The following is an 8,208-nucleotide window of genomic DNA, read 5'->3' on the forward strand; positions in this document are numbered from 1 at the left end:
TGATTGGCTTAAACCAAAACTTGGACGCAGTTCTTAAGACTTAACAAAAGTGAACAGATTTACTAGATTTCGACAAATGAAATTGTAGCTTATATAGGGAATTTCTTCACTTTCGTAATTTTTATCTGAAAAAATTTATTATTCAACTTTTTTAATATTATTTCAAAATTTGACAAATTTTTATCAATAGAACGTTGAACACACTAAAAAAAAATGTAAACTGATTTTTACATTGGAACAATATAAAGGCCTGTTCGTTTTAATTGAACTTCCTGCACAGGTTTTTTCCTCTTTTATTTCTTTTCGCGTTGGAGAGAAAAAGAAGAAAGATGAACTGTACAACAAGCTAATGTTTATTTCTACCAATATGGATTAACTTTAATCTCGGTATACTTTTTATATGCATGTCATCATCGATATATTTTTCTAATTCTTAAAATTAGAAATGGCATGGACATAAAACGAATAGGCCTTAAAACTGCACTCATTGTGCACCAGTGTTGCACCAGTTTTCAGTAGAAAACGTGTCGGCAAGCTGCGGTGGGGACTTGAGGAGATAGGCCGATATTGCTATAGCCCTGCTTCACGTATTCAAAAGTTTTGAATAATCTCTACTTTTGCTATTCGCCGATCGCCAGATAAAGGAAGGTAGAAATCTCTAATATCTGTCTTATCAATCCGCTTAAAATATGGTTGTAAGTTAAGCACATTCTTGTCTAATTTTCCCTCCCTCTCTCGACGTTGCGTTGCGTGGAGGCTCGTTGGCGTCTCGTTTCTCCTTCAAGAAGAATACGCCATAGAGGTCTGCTGAAGTTTTACATCATCAGAGCGCCATATACTCATATACCGTTCTTGAAATACTTAGGAGACTGGTAGAAGCAAAAAGAAGGTGGAAGGAAGGATCCGATCCGAGATCCGAAGATATACGGTGATTGTGATTGCGCGACCGGCAACCGCGGCAGGGCGACGACGCGCCACGTGAAATTGTCCATTTTCATAAAGAGATACGTTGCCAGGTAAGACTAAACGGATAAAACTTCGCAGACAACATTTATCCTTTCTCTTCGCTCGTGCTCGCGTTTCTTTTTTCCGTACTTAAAGAAATCTTGGAATCTTTCCGTTTCAGCTACCGCCCTAACCTATTTCCAACAGCGTGCGTCTGACCCACGCGTGAACCTCGAGCCTCGGATACATTTGTCGCAAATCACTAAAACCTGCGAAACGATATTTTAACGGAAGTTGCAGTAGTTGCATCCGTGTTTTGCATGTTGCCGGTTGCTTCAGCTTTCTATGTAAGCCTGTGCGTTTGCGCGGAAAAGCCGCGAACGTAAGTATATCCCAATTTTTTTTTCTTTTAAGCTTAGCGTCTCGTTCCGCCTACACGTTTTTTCGTGCCTTCGAGAAGAACATCTTCCTTTGGCTTTTGTAAATTTTTCCAACTCAATGAAATTCTAACGCATTCTCGATCTTCTGCTTTTTTGAAGTTAGATTATTTTTGCTTCTATTTTTTTTTTACTGTTAATTTTGCATTATCTATAGGTATGCTCGTTTTAGCTGAACTTCTCGCATGGTTCATCTTTTTTCCTTTCTTTTCTTCAACACGTTAGAGAGAAAAAGAGAAAAGATAAACTGCGCAAGAAGCTCAGCTAAAACGAACAGGCCTATTGGCAAAGGTCTTTAAGTACAAATAAATGATTTATATTCTGAAATTATACGGGCTTTAAATTTTGCTTAATTCTATTTTAGTTCCATTCTAATTTTTTTTTTTTGTAAAAAAAAATCTAATTTTATTGATAGAATTAACTCTAGAGATTAATATTTTTGAAATGACATTAATAATAGGGTCCACCGATAAAACATTTTTTATGTAAGATAGATTTTTGAGTCAAATTTGAAGCTCACAAATTTCAGACGTGTAAGAAAAATTGAACACGTGGCAGGATAAAAATCTAACGCATTTCTATTTACAATATTTTTTTTATGACAATTTTCTCACGTACGTTGTATTTTTTAATATAATTTTCATGCGCGCGTGTATTTTAATAGATATATTTTATGCCCGTGTGTGTGTACACTGATTTCAATTTTTTTTACTTGGTACATACATGGTATATGAAGTTATAGAATTGTATTCCGACACGAACTATAGATCGTGCGAGGTCAGTTTAAAATTGAGATCATGTAACACTAGACTTAAGACGATTTTATGTACATACATACATACACAAGATGAGATTAGGGCCTTGGCACATAGAAAAAACTTAAGCAGTAAAGCGGGGAGCGCAGACTTCTGTATAACGCATAATGCGTAAGCATAAGAAAATTGATTGGTCTATTTTCTTATGCACATGTGTATGGACCAATCAATTTTTTGAGAGAAGTGTGTGCTCCCCGCTTAAGACATCAACAGTATGGATTTGCCACCGCTTAGGGCTGTGCCTTAAGTTCTTGACTGTGATTGGCTGATTTGCTTACTGCTTGAGTTTTACTTGCTTAAGTTTTTCTATGTGCCAAGACCTTAACTGTAAGCTATAGTTTACATCACGCTACAGTGTAGCATTAGAGTTACCTAGGTGCGCCTAAGCGTAATTCCTGAACGTACACCTGTAGAATAACGCGCTAAAAAATTATATCGATTTTTTACCCTTTCGTATAATTGATAATTTACCAACAAGTGAGACTCAATTGATCACGTCGCCAATTGACTGATTAAAGCCCATTCTACAATAGCTGTAAAAGTATGCATTAAGACGTAAGCAGTAAAAATTGACCAACTACAGTCGATCATTCTTGGATTGTAAAAATCCTATTAATTAATAGCTTACTGCTTACGTCTTAACGCATACTTTTACGGCTATTGTAGAATGGGCTTTAAATAAAGATATCTGATTGGCTGCTCCAGTGGACAAACTCTTTGCACCGGGGGGTTGTGAGTGGGTGGACCAATCGCAACGTGGTCAAATGAAACGCTCCCTTTATCAACATACTTTCTCTAAAATTTTATTAAATATAACATTTTATTTTATTTTATGAGCGTTTTGATTTCACGATAGGAGATGATAATAAATTTTTTTTTTTATAAATTCAAACAGAGATTTCAAGGATGAGCAAGGCCGAGAAACGTGAAGAGATCCGCCAGCTTATCCAGGCGTTATTGCTCTCCCGAAATGGCGCCACAGCTGTACCGCTTCTAGAGAGAGACTATTATAATGCGGAGAACACCCGTATACCGTATCGTCTATTTGGTTATTCCAATTTAGTGGAATTTCTCCAAAGTTTCCCGGAACATTTCATTGTCGAGCAGTACAACGGCGGTCACTACGTACGCGGGATTCCGTCGGAGAGAAGTAGGCACGTCAGCTCGTTGGTGTCACGTCAGAGGATGAGAGAATGTATCCGCAATGATCAATCGTGATCACAGATTTTTTAATACATAAAACGATCATGAAGTTTCTTATTGACAGGTGTAAAAAAGATGACACGAAAATAGATTTTACATTTTTTTATCTCTGCAGTAATTAATTTTACATTTAAAATTTAAATTATTTATAAGAAGCGTATCTAGCGGTGTGGTGATAAACAGACGTGTTATATCTGGCCGTAATGTTTGGCTATATGACTGTTCGATCAAATATTTTGAAAATAATTCGAGCATTGATAACGTAAGAAAGATTTGGAAATTTTATACTTTTTCCGTTTATGATTGTACTTCGTTTATTTTGTTAGAATTGTAATAGTAAAATCTACAAAGCCAAAATGAGGGTTTAAAATAATCTAATTTTGTAACTTCTCCATTTTATTCGATTTCTTATAACTTTAACCTTATTTTTATTTTGTTCCGTTTAGTTTTACTAATTTTGGAGAAAAACTTATTTTTTATATCTTTATTCTTTAACAATTCTTTTATATCTTTATCCTTGATTTGTTATTGTAAACTGGCTTAACTGAAATTTCGAATTGGTGTCTGACACTGAACATTGTAAATATTATGAAAATTACTAAAATATAAACTATATAATAAATATATAAACAAATAAATCTAATATATGCATCTTATATAAGTAATAATTATTTATATTTATCAGAAAAATATGTATTTAGAAAAATATTTTGTCGATTTTTATACTCACGTATATTTATCTCATTATAATAATTTATATAATTATTTTTAATTGGGAGACATTATAGGTACTATTTCATTTAGGCCTTTCGGCAAATGCAATTTGATCTGAGACTGTAATATCAAAGACGATGACATGATATCATGTAGGCGAGAAATATATTTTGACGGTAGACCGTTTTTTTTTCTCCGATTAAACGTTACAGACACGAGTGTTGAGGACGTGAAGTGAACGCTCAAGGCTCAAGTGCAATCTCTATCTCGTATAAGTTATAAAGCTTAAGAGAAACGCAAAAGACGAGAACTATCCCGTAACGGCAGTAATCTAAGAAATAATAACTTAAAAATCGTTTCTAAGCCTAATTTTATATGGAAGAAGAACATTTAAGTGACATGACATTATACAAGATATTTAAAAAATGTTCTGATCTTTCATACATTCTCAGACATGTTCCTTGATCTTTTAATTGCCTGGATTGAATGCATATGACATAATTATATTGACATTTTCATTTCACAATAAGTCTTTAAAGAGGAGAAGCAATCGACGGACATGCCTATCAGATAAGAACACTTGTTATAACAATCTTGTTGTTTGTCATAGATATTACCAGTTATCGAAAGGAGCCAACGGGCCTGTTCCCAAATTCGACGTATAATTATTGATTAAAACGACATATCTGATAGCTGCCATCAAGCCTGCAAGTCCATAAGCTCACAAGTTGTTGATTTAAAAAAAAATTTAGGCTACATAAAATAAAAATCAAATGTTTATATCGAGCAAACTCTTCTACCAATAATTTAGGCAATTAGAATGAATACGCTGTGAAAGATTCGAAAATAGAATTCACGTAGGAATACATTAATGTACAAATACATACCTGATACATAAATATATATATGATGTATCGAGCCTGCAAAATCGATACAAAAGAAGTTTAATAAACTTCAGGATGTCCGCGATGAAACCTTGCATGCTCTACGTGGCGTCTCTTTGTATCTCCCTTAATGTTGGTTTTAAAATATTGAAAGTTTACGAGCACAAATTGCCCATAAAAAAGAAAAATATATATTGACATTGAAAGTTTTATTCGTGACGGCCCGAAAAGAGAATTGCTTCTTCACTGTTGCTTTATTCTCCATGTTGTCCAAGTACTTTAAAACGATAATAACACGAGTGCCTGAAGATAATCTAGGTCATTGACATTATTTTAAGCACGTGCATTTGTTAATAGCGTCTACGCTCATATTACGCAAATAATTTTCACGTTGATGCGAATGGAGAGTAAAAGAATAAGACATCTCAAAGACGTCTGCGAAATTAAAGAGACTGACAAAAATTTAGTCTCGCCATGAAAGCTAATTAAAAAAAAATAAATAGGAATAGTTTCATATTTTTAATCTAAATTAGATCCGAAAGATAACGATCTTATAATTATTTACGTTCCTTCTATCCTTTATATTCTTATATACACATATTTTTATATATATAATTATTTAATTTTTATTTAATTTTTATAAGAAGCAGGAATTTAAAAAAATCAACTTTTTAAATATAAACTCTTTTATATTTTTATTTTAAATTAATCGTATCATATATATTAAGATAAATTGGTAAATCAATAATTTAGAAACTAGAAGAAGTAAATCTAATCTCACTAATTTTGAAAATATTAAAGTTCGTATATATCTTTATTTTAACTTAGCTACTTTTTATGAAAATAATATATTACTCCGGGAATAAAATTAAAAGATAAAGCACAAAAATTCAATATTGTAAAATGTTATTTTTTTTTGTAAATTTTTGTGATTATTGTTATTGTTAACAGCCATTATTATTAGAATTGAAATAGCGGGGTAAATATATCTTATATACAACCACGAAATATAACAATAAATCTTATCACTATTTCTAGTATTGTTCTTATCTTAAATCTGTGAATAACAGCTTTTTAATCGTTTCTTATATCTAAGTATAATATATAATATAAGTATTATATATAATTTGTACGCTTATCAGAACATGCCCAAGATGAATGTTTTCTGTCTAAATATAATGACTATTGATTAATTGTATAAAGCACTGAAATATATGGCATGTCGAGGGAACTAGACACCTACTATATATTGAGGGGAAAAGTTCTCGAGCCTGATGGAAATTTTTTAATATTATTTCAAAATTTGACAAATTTTTGTCAATAGAACATTGAACACACTGAAAAAAAAATGTAAACTGATTTTTACATTGGAACAATATAAAGGCCTGTTCGTTTTAGCTGAACTTCCTGCGCAGTTCTTTCCTCTTTTATTTCTTTTCACGTTCGCGAGAAAAAGAAGAAAAATGAACTGTACAACAAGCTAATGTCTATTTCTGCCAACATGGATTAACTTTAATCTCGGTTTACTTTTTATATGCATATCATCATCAATATTATCGTTTTTTAATTTTTAAAATTAGAAATGGACATAAAACGAACAGGCCTTAAAAATTGCACTTATTGGTGCACCAGTGTTGCACCCGTTTTCCCAGTAGAAAACGCTCAATAGAAATGCGCCGGCAAGCCGCGGTGAGGACTCGAGGAGATAGGCCGATGTTGCTAGCCCTGCTTCACGTATTCGAAAGTTTTGAATAATTTCTACTTTTGCTATTCGCCGATCGCCAGATAAAAGTAAGCTAGAAATCTCTGTCTTATCTACAATCCGCTTAAAACATGGATGTAAGTTTAGCACATTTTTGTCTAATTTCCCCTCCCTCTCTCGACGTTGCGTAGTGCTGAGTGCAGTCTCGTTTCTCCTTTCGTCCTTCGAGAAGAATACGCCATACGCCATAGAGGTCTGCTGAAGAAACATCGTCAGAGCGCCATATACCGTCCTTGAAGTAGGAAGTAGGACTGGTAAGTGGTAGGAGCAAAAAGAAGGTGGAAGGAAGGATCCGAGCATTCCGAGCATTCCGAGCAATCCGATATCCGATCCGAGATCCGAGGATATACGGTGATTGCGCGACCGGCAACCACCGGCAACGGCGGCATCCGCGGCAGGGCGAAGCTTCGGCACGTGAAATTTGTACATTTTCATGGAGATACGTTGCCAGGTAAGACTAAACGGATAAAACTTCGCAGATAACATTAATATCTTTTCTCTTCGCTCGTGCTCGCGTTTCTTTGTTCCGTACTTAAAGAAATCTTGGAATCTTTCCGTCTCAGCTACCGCCCTAACCTATTTCCAACAGCGTGCGTCCGACCCACGCGTGAACCTCGAGTTTCGGATAGATTTGTCGCAAATCGGTAGAATCTGCGAAACGATATTTTAACGGAAGTTGCATCCGCGTTTTGGATGTTGCCGGTTGCGTCAGCTTTCTATGTAAGCCTTTGCGTTTGCGCGGAAAAGCCGCGAACGTATATCCCATTTTTTTTTCTCGTTCCGCCTGCACGTTTTCTCGTGCCTTCGAGAAGACCATCTTCTTTTGGCTTTTTGTAAATTTTTCCGACTCAACGAAATTCTAACGCATCCTCGATCTCCTGCTTTTTTTGAGGTTAGATTATTTCTGCTTCTACTTTTTTTTGACTGTTGATTTTGCATTATCCATAGGTATGCTCGTCTTAGCCGAACTTCTCGCACGGTTCATCTTTCTTTTCCTTTTTTTTTTTTTTTTTTTTTACACGTAGAGAGAAAAAGAGAAAATATAAACTGCGCAAGAAGTTCGGCTAAAACGAACAGTCCTATTGGCAAAGGTCTTTTAAGTACAAATAAATTATTTATATTCTGAAATTATACGGGCTTTAAATTTTGCTAAATTTTATTGTAATTCCATTCTAATACTTTTTTTTCGTAAAAAAAGTATAATTTTATCGATAGAATTAACTAGAGATTAATATTTTTGAAATGGCATTAATAATAGGGTCTACCGATAAAACATTTTTTATTTAAGATGGATTTTTGAGTCAAATTTGAAGCTCACAAGTTTCAGACGTGTAAGAAAAATTGAACACGTGGCAGGATAAAAATCTAACGCATTTCTATTTACAATATTTTTTTTATGACAATTTTCTCACGTACGTTGTATTTTTTAATATAATTTTCATGCGCGC

The 8,208-nt window shown here is 34.0% G+C and overlaps 1 protein-coding gene and 1 long non-coding RNA gene across 3 annotated transcripts in view; both read left to right on the forward strand.

Moving 5' to 3' along the window:
- The first annotated feature begins 389 nt into the window (after positions 1–389).
- Positions 390–3,506, forward strand: LOC112461791. Of its 2 annotated transcripts, XR_003041592.1 has the most exons (4): positions 390–648; positions 786–1,016; positions 1,127–1,327; positions 3,093–3,506. It is a non-coding gene; the product is annotated as an uncharacterized LOC112461791 (long non-coding RNA). The 2 variants fall into 2 exon arrangements; XR_003041591.1 differs by having other exon boundaries at positions 423–1,016.
- Positions 3,507–7,020: 3,514 nt separating this feature from the next.
- LOC112461790 (tudor domain-containing protein 5-like) overlaps positions 7,021–8,208 on the forward strand; it is an 11,354-nt gene continuing 10,166 nt past the window's right edge. Inside the window, exon 1 of the mRNA XM_025027170.1 lies at positions 7,021–7,211. The gene's annotated coding sequence lies outside the window, so the exon portion shown is untranslated. The remainder of the gene's footprint in view (positions 7,212–8,208) is intronic.

Source organism: Temnothorax curvispinosus, unplaced genomic scaffold (assembly GCF_003070985.1).
Source record: "Temnothorax curvispinosus isolate PA1 unplaced genomic scaffold, ASM307098v1 QBEX01011778.1, whole genome shotgun sequence".
Lineage (NCBI taxonomy): Eukaryota > Metazoa > Arthropoda > Insecta > Hymenoptera > Formicidae > Temnothorax > Temnothorax curvispinosus.